Here is a 19,947-nt window from a genome sequence, read left to right as displayed (position 1 = left end):
AACGTTGATTTTTCACTCTAAACTGCTTTTCTGAGCTGGAAATCACTTTAAACGGCTTAGAATGCTCCTGTAAGCATTTTAAGCAGAGTTGTGCACTTTTGCATGAAAAGTCATATTTCAGCCTGAAACGTTGATTTTTCACTCTAAACTGCTTTTCTGAGCTAGAAATCCCTTTAAACGGCTTAGAATGCTCCTGTAAGCATTTTAAGCAGAGTTGGGCACTTTTGCATGAAAAGTCACATTTCAGCCTGAAACGTTGATTTTTGCCTCTAAACTGCTTTTCTGAGCTGGAAATCACTTTAAACGGCTTGTTTCATCGTTAGAATGCTCCTGTAAGCATTTTAAGCAGAGTTGTGCACTTTTGCATGAAAAGTCACATTTCAGCCTGAAACGTTGATTTTTCACTCTAAACTGCTTTTCTGAGCTGGAAATCACTTTAAACGGCTTAGAATGCTCCTGTAAGCATTTTAAGCAGAGTTGGGCACTTTTGCATGAAAAGTCACATTTCAGCCTGAAACGTTGATTTTTGCCTCTAAACTGCTTTTCTGAGCTGGAAATCACTTTAAACGGCTTGTTTCATCGTTAGAATGCTCCTGTAAGCATTTTAAGCAGAGTTGTGCACTTTTGCATGAAAAGTCATATTTCAGCCTGAAACGTTGATTTTTCACTCTAAACTGCTTTTCTGAGCTGGAAATCACTTTATACGGCTTGTTTCATCGTTAGAATGCTCCTGTAAGCATTTTAAGCAGAGTTGTGCACTTTTGCATGAAAAGTCATATTTCAGCCTGAAACGTTGATTTTTCACTCTAAACTGCTTTTCTGAGCTGGAAATCACTTTAAACGGCTTAGAATGCTCCTGTAAGCATTTTAAGCAGAGTTGTGCACTTTTGCATGAAAAGTCATATTTCAGCCTGAAACGTTGATTTTTCACTCTAAACTGCTTTTCTGAGCTGGAAATCACTTTAAACGGCTTAGAATGCTCCTGTAAGCATTTTAAGCAGAGTTGTGCACTTTTGCATGAAAAGTCACATTTCAGCCTGAAACGTTGATTTTTGCCTCTAAACTGCTTTTCTGAGCTGGAAATCACTTTAAACGGCTTAGAATGCTCCTGTAAGCATTTTAAGCAGAGTTGTGCACTTTTGCATGAAAAGTCACATTTCAGCCTGAAACGTTGATTTTTCACTCTAAACTGCTTTTCTGAGCTGAAAATCACTTTAAACGGCTTAGAATGCTCCTGTAAGCATTTTAAGCAGAGTTGGGCACTTTTGCATGAAAAGTCATGTTTCAGCCTGAAACGTTGATTTTTCACTCTAAACTGCTATTCTGAGCTGGAAATCACTTTAAACGGCTTAGAATGCTCCTGTAAGCATTTTAAGCAGAGTTGGGCACTTTTGCATGAAAAGTCACATTTCAGCCTGAAACGATGATTTTTGCCTCTAAACTGCTTTTCTGAGCTGGAAATCACTTTAAACGGCTTGTTTCATCGTTAGAATGCTCCTGTAAGCATTTTAAGCAGAGTTGTGCACTTTTGCATGAAAAGTCACATTTCAGCCTGAAACGTTGATTTTTGCCTCTAAACTGCTTTTCTGAGCTGGAAATCACTTTAAACGGCTTAGAATGCTCCTGTAAGCATTTTAAGCAGAGTTGGGCACTTTTGCATGAAAAGTCACATTTCAGCCTGAAACGTTGATTTTTCACTCTAAACTGCTTTTCTGAGCTGGAAATCACTTTAAACGGCTTGTTTCATCGTTAGAATGCTCCTGTAAGCATTTTAAGCAGAGTTGTGCACTTTTGCATGAAAAGTCATATTTCAGCCTGAAACGTTGATTTTTCACTCTAAACTGCTTTTCTGAGCTGGAAATCACTTTAAACGGCTTGTTTCATCGTTAGAATGCTCCTGTAAGCATTTTAAGCAGAGTTGTGCACTTTTGCATGAAAAGTCATATTTCAGCCTGAAACGTTGATTTTTCACTCTAAACTGCTTTTCTTAGCTGGAAATCACTTTAAACGGCTTAGAATGCTCCTGTAAGCATTTTAAGCAGAGTTGTGCACTTTTGCATGAAAAGTCACATTTCATCCTGAAACGTTGATTTTTCACTCTAAACTGCTTTTCTGAACTGGAAATCACTTTAAACGGCTTAGAATGCTCCTGTAAGCATTTTAAGCAGAGTTGGGCACTTTTGCATGAAAAGTCACATTTCAGCCTGAAACGTTGATTTTTGCCTCTAAACTGCTTTTCTGAGCTGGAAATCACTTTAAACGGCTTGTTTCATCGTTAGAATGCTCCTGTAAGCATTTTAAGCAGAGTTGTGCACTTTTGCATGAAAAGTCACATTTCAGCCTGAAACGTTGATTTTTGCCTCTAAACTGCTTTTCTGAGCTGGAAATCACTTTAAACGGCTTAGAATGCTCCTGTAAGCATTTTAAGCAGAGTTGGGCACTTTTGCATGAAAAGTCACATTTCAGCCTGAAACGTTGATTTTTGCCTCTAAACTGCTTTTCTGAGCTGGAAATCACTTTAAACGGCTTGTTTCATCGTTAGAATGCTCCTGTAAGCATTTTAAGCAGAGTTGTGCACTTTTGCATGAAAAGTCATATTTCAGCCTGAAACGTTGATTTTTCACTCTAAACTGCTTTTCTGAGCTGGAAATCACTTTAAACGGCTTGTTTCATTGTTAGAATGCTCCTGTAAGCATTTTAAGCAGAGTTGTGCACTTTTGCATGAAAAGTCATATTTCAGCCTGAAACGTTGATTTTTCACTCTAAACTGCTTTTCTGAGCTGGAAATCACTTTAAACGGCTTAGAATGCTCCTGTAAGCATTTTAAGCAGAGTTGTGCACTTTTGCATGAAAAGTCATATTTCAGCCTGAAACGTTGATTTTTCACTCTAAACTGCTTTTCTGAGCTGGAAATCACTTTAAACGGCTTAGAATGCTCCTGTAAGCATTTTAAGCAGAGTTGTGCACTTTTGCATGAAAAGTCACATTTCAGCCTGAAACGTTGATTTTTGCCTCTAAACTGCTTTTCTGAGCTGGAAATCACTTTAAACGGCTTAGAATGCTCCTGTAAGCATTTTAAGCAGAGTTGGGCACTTTTGCATGAAAAGTCACATTTCAGCCTGAAACGTTGATTTTTCACTCTAAACTGCTTTTCTGAACTGGAAATCACTTTAAACGGCTTAGAATGCTCCTGTAAGCATTTTAAGCAGAGTTGTGCACTTTTGCATGAAAAGTCATATTTCAGCCTGAAACGTTGATTTTTCACTCTAAACTGCTTTTCTGAGCTGGAAATCACTTTAAACGGCTTAGAATGCTCCTGTAAGCATTTTAAGCAGAGTTGTGCACTTTTGCATGAAAAGTCACATTTCAGCCTGAAACGTTGATTTTTCACTCTAAACTGCTTTTCTGAGCTGGAAATCACTTTAAACGGCTTAGAATGCTCCTGTAAGCATTTTAAGCAGAGTTGTGCACTTTTGCATGAAAAGTCACATTTCAGCCTGAAACGTTGATTTTTCACTCTAAACTGCTTTTCTGAGCTGGAAATCACTTTAAACGGCTTAGAATGCTCCTGTAAGCATTTTAAGCAGAGTTGTGCACTTTTGCATGAAAAGTCATATTTCAGCCTGAAACGTTGATTTTTCACTCTAAACTGCTTTTCTGAGTTGGAAATCACTTTAAACGGCTTGTTTCATCGTTAGAATGCTCCTGTAAGCATTTTAAGCAGAGTTGTGCACTTTTGCATGAAAAGTCATATTTCAGCCTGAAACGTTGATTTTTCACTCTAAACTGCTTTTCTGAGCTGGAAATCACTTTAAACGGCTTGTTTCATTGTTAGAATGCTCCTGTAAGCATTTTAAGCAGAGTTGTGCACTTTTGCATGAAAAGTCATATTTCAGCCTGAAACGTTGATTTTTCACTCTAAACTGCTTTTCTGAGCTGGAAATCACTTTAAACGGCTTAGAATGCTCCTGTAAGCATTTTAAGCAGAGTTGTGCACTTTTGCATGAAAAGTCATATTTCAGCCTGAAACGTTGATTTTTCACTCTAAACTGCTTTTCTGAGCTGGAAATCACTTTAAACGGCTTAGAATGCTCCTGTAAGCATTTTAAGCAGAGTTGTGCACTTTTGCATGAAAAGTCACATTTCAGCCTGAAACGTTGATTTTTGCCTCTAAACTGCTTTTCTGAGCTGGAAATCACTTTAAACGGCTTAGAATGCTCCTGTAAGCATTTTAAGCAGAGTTGGGCACTTTTGCATGAAAAGTCACATTTCAGCCTGAAACGTTGATTTTTCACTCTAAACTGCTTTTCTGAACTGGAAATCACTTTAAACGGCTTAGAATGCTCCTGTAAGCATTTTAAGCAGAGTTGTGCACTTTTGCATGAAAAGTCATATTTCAGCCTGAAACGTTGATTTTTCACTCTAAACTGCTTTTCTGAGCTGGAAATCACTTTAAACGGCTTAGAATGCTCCTGTAAGCATTTTAAGCAGAGTTGTGCACTTTTGCATGAAAAGTCACATTTCAGCCTGAAACGTTGATTTTTCACTCTAAACTGCTTTTCTGAGCTGGAAATCACTTTAAACGGCTTAGAATGCTCCTGTAAGCATTTTAAGCAGAGTTGTGCACTTTTGCATGAAAAGTCACATTTCAGCCTGAAACGTTGATTTTTCACTCTAAACTGCTTTTCTGAGCTGGAAATCACTTTAAACGGCTTAGAATGCTCCTGTAAGCATTTTAAGCAGAGTTGTGCACTTTTGCATGAAAAGTCATATTTCAGCCTGAAACGTTGATTTTTCACTCTAAACTGCTTTTCTGAGTTGGAAATCACTTTAAACGGCTTGTTTCATCGTTAGAATGCTCCTGTAAGCATTTTAAGCAGAGTTGTGCACTTTTGCATGAAAAGTCACATTTCAGCCTGAAACGTTGATTTTTCACTCTAAACTGCTTTTCTGAGCTGGAAATCACTTTAAACGGCTTAGAATGCTCCTGTAAGCATTTTAAGCAGAGTTGTGCACTTTTGCATGAAAAGTCACATTTCAGCCTGAAACGTTGATTTTTCACTCTAAACTGCTTTTCTGAGCTGGAAATCACTTTAAACGGCTTAGAATGCTCCTGTAAGCATTTTAAGCAGAGTTGTGCACTTTTGCATGAAAAGTCATATTTCAGCCTGAAACGTTGATTTTTCACTCTAAACTGCTTTTCTGAGCTAGAAATCCCTTTAAACGGCTTAGAATGCTCCTGTAAGCATTTTAAGCAGAGTTGGGCACTTTTGCATGAAAAGTCACATTTCAGCCTGAAACGTTGATTTTTCACTCTAAACTGCTTTTCTGAGCTGGAAATCACTTTAAACGGCTTAGAATGCTCCTGTAAGCATTTTAAGCAGAGTTGTGCACTTTTGCATGAAAAGTCATATTTCAGCCTGAAACGTTGATTTTTCACTCTAAACTGCTTTTCTGAGCTGGAAATCTGAGCTGGAAACGGCTTGTTTCATCGTTAGAATGCTCCTGTAAGCATTTTAAGCAGAGTTGTGCACTTTTGCATGAAAAGTCACATTTCAGCCTGAAACGTTGATTTTTCACTCTAAACTGCTTTTCTGAGCTGGAAATCACTTTAAACGGCTTAGAATGCTCCTGTAAGCATTTTAAGCAGAGTTGGGCACTTTTGCATGAAAAGTCACATTTCAGCCTGAAACGTTGATTTTTGCCTCTAAACTGCTTTTCTGAGCTGGAAATCACTTTAAACGGCTTGTTTCATCGTTAGAATGCTCCTGTAAGCATTTTAAGCAGAGTTGTGCACTTTTGCATGAAAAGTCATATTTCAGCCTGAAACGTTGATTTTTCACTCTAAACTGCTTTTCTGAGCTGGAAATCACTTTAAACGGCTTAGAATGCTCCTGTAAGCATTTTAAGCAGAGTTGTGCACTTTTGCATGAAAAGTCACATTTCAGCCTGAAACGTTGATTTTTCACTCTAAACTGCTTTTCTGAGCTGGAAATCACTTTAAACGGCTTAGAATGCTTAGAATGCTCCTGTAAGCATTTTAAGCAGAGTTGTGCACTTTTGCAGAGTTGTGCATTTCAGCCTGAAACGTTGATTTTTCACTCTAAACTGCTTTTCTGAGCTGGAAATCACTTTAAACGGCTTAGAATGCTCCTGTAAGCATTTTAAGCAGAGTTGTGCACTTTCGCATGAAAAGTCACATTTCAGCCTGAAACGTTGATTTTTGCCTCTAAACTGCTTTTCTGAGCTGGAAATCACTTTAAACGGCTTAGAATGCTCCTGTAAGCATTTTAAGCAGAGTTGGGCACTTTTGCATGAAAAGTCACATTTCAGCCTGAAACGTTGATTTTTCACTCTAAACTGCTTTTCTGAGCTGAAAATCACTTTAAACGGCTTAGAATGCTCCTGTAAGCATTTTAAGCAGAGTTGGGCACTTTTGCATGAAAAGTCATGTTTCAGCCTGAAACGTTGATTTTTCACTCTAAACTGCTTTTCTGAGCTGGAAATCACTTTAAACGGCTTAGAATGCTCCTGTAAGCATTTTAAGCAGAGTTGGGAACTTTTGCATGAAAAGTCACATTTCAGCCTGAAACGTTGATTTTTGCCTCTAAACTGCTTTTCTGAGCTGGAAATCACTTTAAACGGCTTAGAATGCTCCTGTAAGCATTTTAATGATTGGGGACACATATGATGTTATGTAATGCTAAACTATGTGAGTGGCGCGACAGGGATTTGAACAACTTCCTGAGTCACAGCTGGGCGGCGCAGACAGGCACCACCTGGCGGCGCCGGTGTGCATATACTCATAGAAAACAATGTGTTCGATTTTTTTTAGAACGGCGCGGCCGGTGTGCGATCCCCTATAGGGTGTGTGACCGTCCTCATAGAGAAAAACTGTCCTTATATTTCAGGTCGGTGTCGTGCCCATCCCCCCCCAAACACACACAACATATGAAAATCAATGGACATCATAGGGTGTGTGACCGTCCTCATAGAGGAACACTGTCCTTATATTTCAGGTCAGTGTCGTGCCCATCCCCCCCCCCCAAACACACACAACATATGAAAATCAATGGACATCATAGGGTGTGTGACCGTCCTCATAGAGGAACACTGTCCTTATATTTCAGGTTGGTGTTGTGCCCATGCCCCCCAAACATACACAACATATGAAAATCAATGGACATCATAGGGTGTGTGACCGTCCTCATAGAGGAACACTGTCCTTATATTTCAGGTCGGTGTCGTGCCCATCCCCCCCCCAAACACACACAACATATGAAAATCAATGGACATCATAGGGTGTGTGACCGTCCTCATAGAGGAACACTGTCCTTATATTTCAGGTCAGTGTCGTGCCCATCCCCCCCAAACACACACAACATATGAAAATCAATGGACATCATAGGGTGTGTGACCGTCCTCATAGAGGAACACTGTCCTTATATTTCAGGTCAGTGTCGTGCCCATCCCCCCCAAACACACACAACATATGAAAATCAATGGACATGATAGGGTGTGTGACCGTCCTCATAGAGGAACACTGTCCTTATATTTCAGGTCGGTGTCGTGCCCACCCCCCCCAAACATACACAACATATGAAAATCAATGGACATCATAGGGTGTGTGACCGTCCTCATAGAGGAACACTGTCCTTATATTTCAGGTTGGTGTTGTGCCCATGCCCCCCAAACATACACAACATATGAAAATCAATGGACATCATAGGGTGTGTGACCGTCCTCATAGAGGAACACTGTCCTTATATTTCAGGTCGGTGTCGTGCCCATCCCCCCCAAACATACACAACATATGAAAATCAATGGACATCATAGGGTGTGTGACCGTCCTCATAGAGGAACACTGTCCTTATATTTCAGGTCAGTGTCGTGCCCATCCCCCCCAAACACACACAACATATGAAAATCAATGGACATGATAGGGTGTGTGACCGTCCTCATAGAGGAACACTGTCCTTATATTTCAGGTCGGTGTCGTGCCCATCCCCCCCAAACATACACAACATATGAAAATCAATGGACATCATAGGGTGTGTGACCGTCCTCATAGAGGAACACTGTCCTTATATTTCAGAAAAAATGCTCACTTACTTTCTCTTTTCCTGATGAGGAAGGACCCTCAATGGATTCATCCACGGCCACCGATATCTCATCACACAATTCCTATAAATATGAGAAAGACAAGAACAACATTCAGTAACAATGTTTGCCAAGTGATCACCATAATAATTCCTACAAGAACAACCAAAATCTAAATATCTGTTGTCACTGGTCAGAATTCGATAATTCACCAATTATATTACCTGCCAAACCCCCCACTGTCATTTTGCACTTGGATGAATAGAAAATTGATTTAGTTCTGTGGACAATGGACACAATGGTAACAAAGTGATTCGTATCGGCTTCATACAGCACAAGCTACAGCACAGAACATCTGTGGCCTCATTTATAAAATGTTGCGATCATTTCCCGATCACGCTCGGCCGCCCCTCCCATCTGGAACTCTCTCCCTGAACATTTGCGAAAACCCCAGTCGGTGGACATTTTAAAAAAGAGCTTAAAACTGTTTTGTTCAGGCAGGCGCTTTTAACTTGTCCTAGTTTAATATGGTCTCTGTAGCACTTTGAGGTTCTTTTATGAAAAGTGCTTTATAAAAAAAATATAGTATTATAAATAAAATAAAAGTATTAATAATAATAATAATAATAATAAAAATAATAATAATATTTCTCAAAAATGTGTATGTGTGATTTATAGAACAACCATACGCACAGAAAACACGCATACCCCTCCCTTTCAGATGTAAAATCTTTAAATCGCAAATGATCTTGAACTTGTGCACAGCTCAGCAGTTTCAGATCTCCATCTTTAAATGGTGCCCAATTAATGTCATTGACATATAAAAGAGCGCCTGTCAATGTTAAAATCCTTTATTAAAGCAGCAAGAATAGCTTATATTTCCAAAAACCTGCAGAAATCAAACAAAAGTGCGTGCATCTGCTCAGACCCTGACATGGAGCACTTTTCCACGGCAAAAACGTTTTTATAAATGTGATCTTTGCCAGGGATCTTTTGGAATCAGTTTTAAGAAAGTTGCAGTCATGACAGTGTTGCCCTTAAGTAAGTCCTCATAGAGGAACACTGTCCTTATATTTCAGGTCGGTGTCGTGCCCATCCCCCCAAATACAAACAACATATGAAAATCCATGGACATCATAGGGTGTGTGAGCGTCCTCATAGAGGAACACTGTCCTTATATTTCAGGTCGGTGTCGTGCCCATCCCCCCCAAACACAAACAACATATGAAAATCCATGGACATCATAGGGTGTGTGACCGTCCTCATAGAGGAACACTGTCCTTATATTTCAGGTCGGTGTCGTGCCCATCCCCCCCAAACACACAACATATGAAAATCAGTAGACATCAAAGAGGGTATTGTCTAGATTAGGTGTGACAAGTTACCCCTCATCTTTACATAGAGATGATGTGCCTAGATAGCTCTTCATCTTGCCACCATTTTCTTAATTTACACAAAAGTTTGGTATCCTAGTAAAACAGCCTGTCATGATTCCCCAAACTCCAACAACTAATATCAAGTCAGTGTCAAGAAAGAAAATATGCTCACTTACTTTCTCTTTTCCTGATGAGGAAGGACCCTCAATGGATTCATCAACGGCAACCGATATCTCATCACACAATTCCTATAAATATGAGAAAGACAAGAACAACATTCAGTAACAATGTTTGCCAAGTGATCACCATAATACCTCTTATAGGCGATTTCTTTCTTTTTTCTTTTAAATGCCATGTCAGATTCTAAAAGGCTATATTCATGGTGAGAAATTATGCTTTATGTAGACCATTTCTGCAGCAACAACATAAAGGCTTTTGTGGCCCAAACTTAACTTTCAATAACTAAATCACAACAAAGTACCTCTAGAGTAGATTATTTCTGATAACAAGCTAAATAAATAAGTAAATTGCCTTAGTTCAAACCATAGCTCAAGTGTATCTAGCCACAAGGTATTTGTTGTCAGACCAACACAGACAGGAACCCAACGCATATGCATCCAATGAAACAGTCTATATACATGAACAACCAGTTTAAATATCTATAGCACTTTCACTTCTACCATGCTGTGTACACAGAAGATATGGAAAAACGCATTTATTAATTCCTTATAATATTTTCTTCAATAAAAAACAAAGAAATAAACCAAAATCTGGACACACTGCACAACATGTTTGCCATTAGTTCAAGAGAAAGAAACTCACTACTGAACGCCAGGGCCAAGAGGAATCCCCATAATTGTAAGTAATTTCTTCATCTGGACAAATGTCTCTTAGACTAAATAGACACAGGTGTGGCTTTCCCTCAACAACAACCGTCTTGGCTTTGCAGTTTGGATTTTTGTGATCATCGTTCACCAGTCGTCCTAGCGATCCATCCTCTTTTGAAGCATCTATGCTATAAAAAAAATGCAGAAAACTATTACTATGAATTTAATAAAACAAAAGATTATGACTGACAAGTTAGGCTAAGTCTAGTCTATTACATCTATTGTCAAATAAAGATGGTGACAGTTATCTTTGCTTAATAACAATACGTTTTCTAAGTAGAGCTAGGATTGTCCATTCAAGGTTGAAAAATAATAACCTCCCTTAGGGGCCATTCACATTTCACAAGTCCACAGGGAAAACTCGAACATGCCACAGTATTCCTTTTATCCAAAGTGCTCGGGCTCTTGCGCTTCTGTAGCGTCTGCTGTTGCCAAGCAACCATGATCAGCACTCTCCATAGATAGAGGCTGTTTCTCAATTCCAAGAACGCAAAGAACGGACTTGCATTTGAGAATTGAGATTTGTGTGATCTTCCTGTTGGTGACCTGACCTCTCCAGATTCAACATCGCAACATTCATAAAGTGACGAACATACAATTCTCTGCATTATTATATACATTATTTTTTATGATGTCATTTTGAAATGGCAAATATGTAAAAAATTTAGATACCCTGTCAGGAAATACTTCAAGGGGCAGTTTCCCGGACAGGGATTAGACTAGTCCTAGACTAAAATAAATGTAAGAGCTGTCCTAACTGAAAACAACTTGCATTGACATATCTTAAAATACATCAGTGCCCTTGGTTTTGCCTCAAAATGCACGCAAGTAATGTTTTTAGTAAGGCATGTTTGTTAAAACTAGATATATTTCATAATATTTTTCATAATTAAACTAAGGCCTATTCCTGGCTTAAACTAATCCCTGTCCAGGAAACCACCCCCAAATGTTTACAAACAAACGTTCACTCTTGTGCGCTGTGCGTAGCACTGCCTTCCTCAGCCATTGTTTTGCCGCAATGACTTCTGGGGCGTAAAGCGATTTCAGCGCGCAAGTCTGCACTCGATGCATCCTCGATATCAAGAACACATCCGGGTATTTTCATGCGTCCTCTGTACTTGCGTTCTTGAGAATTGGAATTGAACTTCGATGGTTAATGATGATGTAGAGCAAGAACACGAGGACACAAGATCGCTGAAGAACGCATATTGAGAAACAGCCTCAGTGATCACAATAATAGCCGCTTGACAGATCATACAGCTCTGGGTATCGCTGTACAGTTTTGATCAGCTGAGTATACATGGAATAATACACTTACATTAAACAATGTTTATACGTAAAAGGTTAAGTTGATTGGAAGCAGACACGTCATTCTGAAAAATGTAAATATTGCAAAAAGCCGATAATACTGCAAGGCCGACATGTCTGGAATAAAGAAAACATCACAGGTCGCTTCCTATTTGAGCAGGCACGCCGCGGGTCTACATGTAAAATAACTTGTTGTGCACACAAGAAACATGAAATGTGAACGGCCCCTTAGTAATCACCGTCATGATCACCTTATGATCCTAATATCAAATCCCTGGCAAAGCTTCTGTCCTTCTAGATCACAAAATGGCAAGGTGATTTGGTATTTGGAGGAAAAGCTGAACTTTGTTGTAATAATAAAATAAACGTTATTACTGTAAATTCTTTGCTTTGAATCTGATAAAAAAGCTAACTTACCAATAATGTGCTCCATTCCATGTGAAATCAAACAAGTAGTTGCCTTGAATGTCATCAACATATTTACTTTGAGACAGTACTCCACGATATTCCACAACAAATGTGGATGGTTTAATGTGTTCAAGTGCAAAAACACCTCTTCCTATAAGACCAAAATAAACACATTAACAATTTTGTTATGCATTAACACACTCATGGCTTTATACTTTGAAAGACATAAATACTGTAAAAAATGTGAGATGTAATTTAAGGTGAAGTAGCAAAAAAATTGTACAGAGGATTTACTACAACAATATACAAGAGGTTGCACCAGCTGGGCCTACACCTAAGGGATTCAAACTCGTTCCAGCTACTCAAAGTCTACTCTTTCTTTTGAAAGGCAATAACCTGAGTTACGGTTCACTTTCAGCTTTTGCAGACTGTTTACATTCACTTACAACCACGACACATTTCATGAAAGGTTATTTGTTTTGTTTTAATTTAGAACTGTTAAAATTAAATTAATCAGAAATTATTATTTTTTATGCAAATGGAAAAGTTTCGCTCAGTTACTGTGCAGATTGTGTTTGATGGTATGGGATGGTATGCACCCCTACTGAAAAGACCAGCTAAAGACTTGCTAGCCTAAGCTGGGGTGCGTTTCCCAAAAGCATAGTTAGCAGCAACGTTGTTGGTTGCAATGCAATTTCCCATTGCCAACCAACTAAGTTGCTAACAGGTTAGCAACGATGCTTTTGGGAAACGCAGCCCTGGTTAGCTGGTTTTATCTGGTCTCCCAGCCATGTTTTATCTGGTTAAGCATGAGTAGCAGGTTGGTTTTAGAGGAGTTTAAGAACTTTCTAAGATGGTCATGCTGGTCATGCTTTTAGATTTACCAAGCTAAAAGACCAGCCACCAGCTTAGCCAAGTCACACAGCATGACCAGCTAAGACCTGCTCAAAAGTGCCCAAAAACCTTTAAAGGGATAGTTCGGCCAAAAACTATATTAAACCCATGATTTACTCACCCCCAAGCTGTCCGAGTTGCATATGTCCATCGTTTTTCAGACAAACACATTTTCGGATATTTTAGAAAATATTTTAGATCTTTCAGTTGATTAAATGTAATATTACAGGGTCCAGCCATAGTCCACGACCTTCAATTCCAAAAAAAGTGCGTCCATCCTTCACAAATTAAATCCAAACGGCTCCAGGATGATAAACAAAGGTCTTCTGAGGGTAACCCGTGCGGTGGTGTTGTAGAAATATCCATATTTAAAATTTTATTAACGTAATTAACTACCTTCCGGTAGCGCCGCCATCTTAGACTCAGGAGAGAGTATTAGCGTAGTGTACGCACTTTTCTTAGTGACGTATGACAAATTCGGAGGGCGGGGGGACAGAGCAGCAGCAGAGAAACCTGTACGCTGCGTAAGCGCTCATCCTGAATGCGTATGAGTCTAAGATGGCGGAGCTACCGGAAGGTAGTTAATTACGTTAATAAAATTTTAAATATGGATATTTCTACCACAACACCGCACGGATTACCCTCAGAAGACCTTTGTTTATCATCCTGGAGCCGTTTGGATTTAATTTGTGAAGGATGGACGCACTTTTTTTTGGACTTGAAGGTCGTGGACTATGGCTGGACCCCGTAATATTACATTTAATCAACTGAAAGATCTAAAATATTTTCTAAAATATCCGAAAATGTGTTTGTCTGAAAAACGATGGACATATGAAACCCGGACAGCTTGGGGGTGAGTAAATCATGGGTTTAATATCGTTTTTGGCAGAACTATCCCTTTAAACCAAACCTAACCAGCCTGCTCACATAATGCACGCATCTTCGGGGAGAGTACACTGTCAAAGATGTAAGAGAACGGAACAGCTCTCATTTGTCATATATTAGCTGGGGGAATGTTAATGTAAATTTGTAACCATAGTAATGCGAATGGGATCTTAAATATCAATGCGTTTAAGCATATGCACAGGGACGTGCTGAGCGTAGCCATGTCTGATCTTAGTTTTAGATTGTCGAACAGTCATTGTCTTTGTAAACTATAAACTGTACTTGACATACTATTTTTTTTAAATTACCTAATTAACCTGTGCTTAAAATTATAAATGGAGAAACATTGTGTGTGATGCACAACATACCTTTAAATTAGGGGTGCACCGAAATTTCGGTCGCCGAAAATTTCGGCCGAAAATGGCATTATCGGTTTCGGGCCGAAATAAAAAATCCAGCCGAAAATGTTAACCGAAAATGAATGTCAACCGCGCCCCTTTCATCTGTGCGCTAGCGCTTGGGTTTCACTCAGCCTCACGGTGATCAGTCGTCTCACACCCCTCCCCTTCGTGCTCAAGCAGGTTTCACTCAGGGTCCAGCTGTTTGCACGCGTCTGCAAAGATTAAGAATGTCTTGATGTGTAAACTTTAGAGAGAGTCGCGCTATGTGTCTCTTACTGTAATCCATTAACGTACATTTGGCGAATAAAGCAATGAAACACAACGTAACGTTTTTATGTGGAGCGACTGTTGCGCTGTTTGGGATTCACCATCAGTCGTATATGCATGCGTTTAAGTGCCCTTAAAGCCGAAAGTATACTAGGGACGTCCGCGTATGCGCGCCATCATTTTCGTCATCAGGAGGGTTCGCGGCCGGCCGCGAGGACCGTCCGCGTGCAGCCCAAAATTTGAGACCGCACGGACAGTGCGCGTACAGTCCGCGTACAACATCGCATGCGCGTGAAAATATTTAGACAGGACACTCCACTACAAACAATTATACAAAGGAAATAGACAGCATTTGCACACATACTATCGTTTTTCTTCTTTAATTTTATTTCATCCATAAACAGAAAGCTGTGGAGCATGTTTGTTACCATACTGTTTGTTTCCTGTTCTTTGTTGTCTTCTTGTTTGTTCTAAACTGTGTTTGCAATGGAGGATCGGTTTCTTTTCTTCACCTATCCTAATGTTTTAATGTACTGTAAATGTCTCCAAATCAGTGCTGCACTAGAGTAATAATTTGAATAGAGACGCGTTTAAAAAAAAACAAGCAAACATAATTTCTCTCTGTTATTGACAGGGCACATATAAAAAAAATTCTCTCCACAGTATTCTTTTTCTAATAAAAACATTTGTTTATGTCTGTATAGATTACAGTCAGATTAACCTACTGAAGTCTGTGTCATTAATGTTGATCAAACAACCTGACAAAGAGACAAATAGCTCTAAAAAATAATAATATATTTAATTTATTGTGTTATGATTAATTTAATTTGATTTCTGTACCTAATGCTAATTTCAGACCTTATTAATGTACAACTTTGTTCTCTTTTATAAATGTTTGCAATTTCTTTATTGTTTATTAGATTTTTCCCACCTGCTTTTTGCTGATCCGAAAAATAATCTGATCTGTGCCTCAAAAACTGTAATGTGATCCGAACTGTGAGTTTTTTTATCTGTCACACACCCCTAGTAAAGTTAGCACACAGTGATAGATAGCCATAAATACAATTGTACTAATAATTGGCATAATAATTTATTTCGGTGTTTCGGTTTCGGTTTTTCGGCCTTGGTTTCCTTTTTTCGGTTTTCGGTTTCGGCCAAGAATTTTCATTTCGGTGCATCACTACTTTAAATGTGTTGATGTATCGTTTCTCAATGAAGGCTTTGTCTTTGCCTGACAACACATGCTCTTTAGAATCCTGTTCAGGTTTAATTCTCCTCTTTCTCAACATGTTGACTAGAAACAAAGAACACATGGAGTATATGGTCCTAATAAATATTACTTGCATTATACTAGGTATGTTGCTAACTCCGCTGTCGCGGCTGACTTTTTGGTTCCGCTCAACGATACTCAAGATTTCCTCAGGCGGCGCGCGGTGTTGTGGAAAATAATGCTTCTGTTGGTTTGTTGATGGTGAAATTTCTGAGTTTTAATTCTTAACATCACCGGAAGAAGCATAGGTACCTTCTCGTTTTCAGTCACCACCTTTTATGTTTAACTACTGGCCGTGCGAGCTCGCCAAAGTCTGTTGTTTGTAAAATCATCGCTGTTTTTACTGAAGTTGAGTAAAGACATTCTTGAAATTGTAAAGACATTTAGTTTAATTGCTAAACTACAAGTGAACGAAATTTTAATAAATTTGAACGACTACCACAGGTGGTTTTACCTCTACCAAAATCTGCTTGAATGGTAAAGAATGAGACGGAGCCGTATAGCCATGTAGTAGATGTCTGTATATATAGACTGAATAAAGAGTGTTATTTGTTGTAATTAGTGGTTTGTTTTTTTATATATCTGACTTTTCAGAAGTAGTATTTAGAGGATCTGGCAAACAGCTTATCCTGAAAGATTCAGGTCAATATCTCAAAAATGTAAAAAGTTATAGCAAAAATTTTATAATTTTCATGATTCAGTCACACATTTTCTAGAATTTTAATGGAAAACATGGGACCAAATAAAGTGATGATTTTCGAGTTTCAAATGGCCAGTATTTTGTTATTCTTGAACCCATAATATGATCTTGGTCTCATTTAAAAGCTTTTTTCAAGCTCTTTCTATCTGATCAACTACTTTTAGCATTTAACCATTTTAAATTTTTTTAGCAACATACATAATTATACTACATTAGTACAATTTTGTCAGAGCCTATTGTTTATTTAGAAATGCATCTATGGCATAACGTTTGAATATTTTTGTAAGGTGAACGTCTGCCACGTCAGATTAAGCAAATGGTAAAATGTAAATGGCATGTTTATATTTATGAAAAGTGTAAATAATTAACACAACAATATAAAACAATATAACGTTATATGGCCTAAACCATCAACAGAAGAAACAAGTAAAGCAGTGTCACGTTGGTGTTATATGACAAAACAATACAAATATTGATTTAAGATTACAGTTACATAAAATATTTCTGAATCATACTAAAACCATAACAGCTGGAATGACGCGTCACCTGGTCAATTACGTTTATGTCCTAAAGCCAACTTACGATGGCGAAACACAGCAAGCTGCAATTTATTGTACATTATTACTTTTAAAACAACACTAGAATCACTACATGACATATTTCAATCGGTTGTTTATACAGTATTATGTTTTTAAGAGCTGCCATGTGCATGACTGAAACCGTGACCACGCCATACGCGACCTGACGATTTAATTACATTCGCTTCTGTTTACATTTTCACATATTTCTGTATAATATAAAAACTGAAAAATAATCATCCATTTAATTTAACTATTTTACTACCCACCATGATGATAATATAGCAAATGAATGCGATCTCATTCTCCTTATTAACAATCTCATGCCTTATTAATGTAACTTACTACATGCACACAAACATCAAAGTTACAAAATGTACGACTAAATATAAACTGAACTTCAAAAATCATATATTAAACTTACCTTAAACTTGCACAGACGACACAAAATCGACAGCGATAAACTTTGCTGGAGTTTAGCTAATTAAAAATTCACTGCGTCACACCTGCAGACAATCAGAAGCGCCTCGAGTTTGACCGACATCAGGTGCAGCCAATCGCTGAGCAGGAAAGCCTTCAACCAATCAAACGCATCCATTGAAGGCTGAAATGTGTATGGCGCTGCAGTACCACCGAATTTTCAATAGAGGGAGATTATACACTCTGAGGATACACTGGCATACACTGGAAATCAGGTGGAACGTACATATTAGGACATTTTGAGAAAAAGCGGGAGGTGGTTTGTGAGACCCTTCTACGCCACTCTACGCTGCTAGACTTATGAGGACATCAGCCCTGTCCTTATTGTTACGGTATGTCCTCACAGAGTCAGTATGTATTCAGGTAAAATGTCCCTATAATCCGGCCGCACCAACGCACACACACACACACACACATACACACACAGCAGTACCTTGATTTTTTAATGTATATTTGCCATTTTCTTTCACACAGCACACCGTTGGTGGAATGGGCCTGTAAAATCCATCGATGCAGGACTCCCTGTTATGGAGTACCAATTTTTTGTGGCAAATTATATCACACTCTGTACACAGCCACTCTTCTGGCATGCAGTCTCTGCAACGAACAACTGCAGGAGATGAGCACTGACTGCATTTATTTTCCTTGACCACCCTGGAGAACAACAAGCAGTCCAGATGGTCATCATCATCATCATAGCCTGTCGTCTCGTCTGGGACATAGGCCACAAACAAAGTCTCTCCAGGCATCTCGGTCCTTGGCCAGTCTTTCCAACTGTCCCCAATTTTGACCACTCTTTTTGATGTCTGCCTCCAGCTCCCTTCTCCAGGTTATTCTGGGACGACCTCTTTTCCTCTTGCCTTGCGGATTCCAGGTAAGGGATTGTCTGGTGATGCTGGAGGCCGGCCCCCTGAGGGTGCGGCCAATCCACTTCCATCTGTGTTGACGGATTAACTCTTCAATAGGCTCCCGCCGAGTGCGTCGCCAGAGCTCCCCATCGGTGATGACATTGGGCCAGCGGACTCTGAGGATCTTTCGGAGACATGAATTGATAAATGTCTGTAGCTTTTTTAAGCCAGCTGCTGTTGTTCGCCATGTTTCTGCTCCATACATTAAGACAGGCTTCACAGTGGTGTTGAATAACCTGACTTTAGTCTTGAGGGTCAAGTTACTACAGGACCAGATCTTTTTCAATTGGTTAAAAGCAACTCTTGCCTTGCCAATTTTTGCTTTTATGTCAGCATCAGTCCCTCCTTGTATATTGATGATGCTTCCGAGATAAGTGAAGCTTTCCACTTCCTCCAGAATCGCCCCCTCTAGTGTTATAGGTAAAGTGCTTGATGTATTAACTTTTAGGACTTTGCTCTTTTCTCTATGTATGTTCAGGCCGATGCATGCAGAGTAATGTGCTACAGAGCTGGTTTTCTCTTGCATTTGTTGCTGTGTATGTGATAGTAGGGCCAGGTCATCTGCGAAATCCAGGTCATCAAGCTGTTTCCATAGTGTCCACTGAATGCCATTTCTCTTTTGCTCTGTAGACATTTTCATGATCCAGTCAATGGCCAACAAGAATAAGAAGGGTGAGAGCAGACAGCCCTGTCTGACACCAGTCTGTACTCCAAAGGCCTCGGTTGTTTGTTGGCCATGAACAATTCTGCAGGATAGTCCTTCATAGGAGGCCTTGATTATATCTGTTAATTTTTGTGGTACCCCGTAGTGTCTTAACAGTTTCCACAAAGTATCTCTGTCGACACTATCAAAGGCCTTCTCGTAATCTATGAAGTTGATGTATAGTGATGAGTTCCACTCCAGAGATTGTTCCACTATAATTCGCAGTGTTGCAATCTGATCGGTGCAAGATCTATCTTTTCTGAAGCCTGCTTGTTGGTCCCTAAGGTGGGTGTCTATTGCCTCCCTCATTCTGTTTAGCAGTATTCTGCTAAATACTTTGCTTGGTATTGACAGCAGAGTTATTCCTCTGTAATTGGAGCAGGAACTAAGATCTCCTTTCTTTGGGAGCTTAATGAGATGACCTTCTTTCCATTCTAGTGGGATCTGTTCTTCCTCCCATATTTTCTTAAATAATTTTTGTAGTCCAGATGGTAGGGCCTTGCTTTCTGCCACTCATCTTGGGCTGCAGACTGTCGCAAGCTCCATGATGATGATGTTGAAGAAGGACCATCTGAAGCTTCAACCTTGTAACCTTGTAACCTTTTATTTATTTTGTCCCCCGGGGGGGCAATTAAGTTTACAGCATAGGAGCACACAAACTTACAAACACAAATACACATAATACAATAAAAATAAAATAAAAATAATATAATACACATTCTGATCAAATAAAATAAAAATAATGTGTAAGCTACCTTACCCTCCTAGCATTTAGAAGAGAG

General features: G+C 39.1%; 2 long non-coding RNA genes across 3 annotated transcripts; one reads left to right on the top strand and one right to left on the bottom strand.

Moving 5' to 3' along the window:
- Nucleotides 1–7,780: 7,780 nt before the first annotated feature.
- LOC129421199 (uncharacterized) lies at nt 7,781–12,650 on the bottom strand. Of its 2 annotated transcripts, XR_012369092.1 has the most exons (4): nt 12,089–12,650; nt 10,299–10,491; nt 9,653–9,724; nt 7,781–8,184 (listed from the first exon to the last, which is right to left on the bottom strand). It is a non-coding gene; the product is annotated as an uncharacterized lncRNA (long non-coding RNA). The 2 variants fall into 2 exon arrangements; XR_008637002.2 differs by lacking the exon at nt 9,653–9,724.
- A 1,586-nt stretch (nt 12,651–14,236) lies between these two features.
- Nucleotides 14,237–15,452, top strand: LOC141363671 (uncharacterized). The gene is made up of 2 exons (XR_012369172.1): nt 14,237–14,710; nt 14,758–15,452. It is a non-coding gene; the product is annotated as an uncharacterized lncRNA (long non-coding RNA).
- The last annotated feature ends 4,495 nt before the right edge of the window (nt 15,453–19,947 follow it).

Source organism: Misgurnus anguillicaudatus, chromosome 4 (assembly GCF_027580225.2).
Source record: "Misgurnus anguillicaudatus chromosome 4, ASM2758022v2, whole genome shotgun sequence".
Lineage (NCBI taxonomy): Eukaryota > Metazoa > Chordata > Actinopteri > Cypriniformes > Cobitidae > Misgurnus > Misgurnus anguillicaudatus.
Note: the sequence above shows the minus strand (reverse complement) of the source record. Positions and strands in the feature narration are given on the sequence as shown.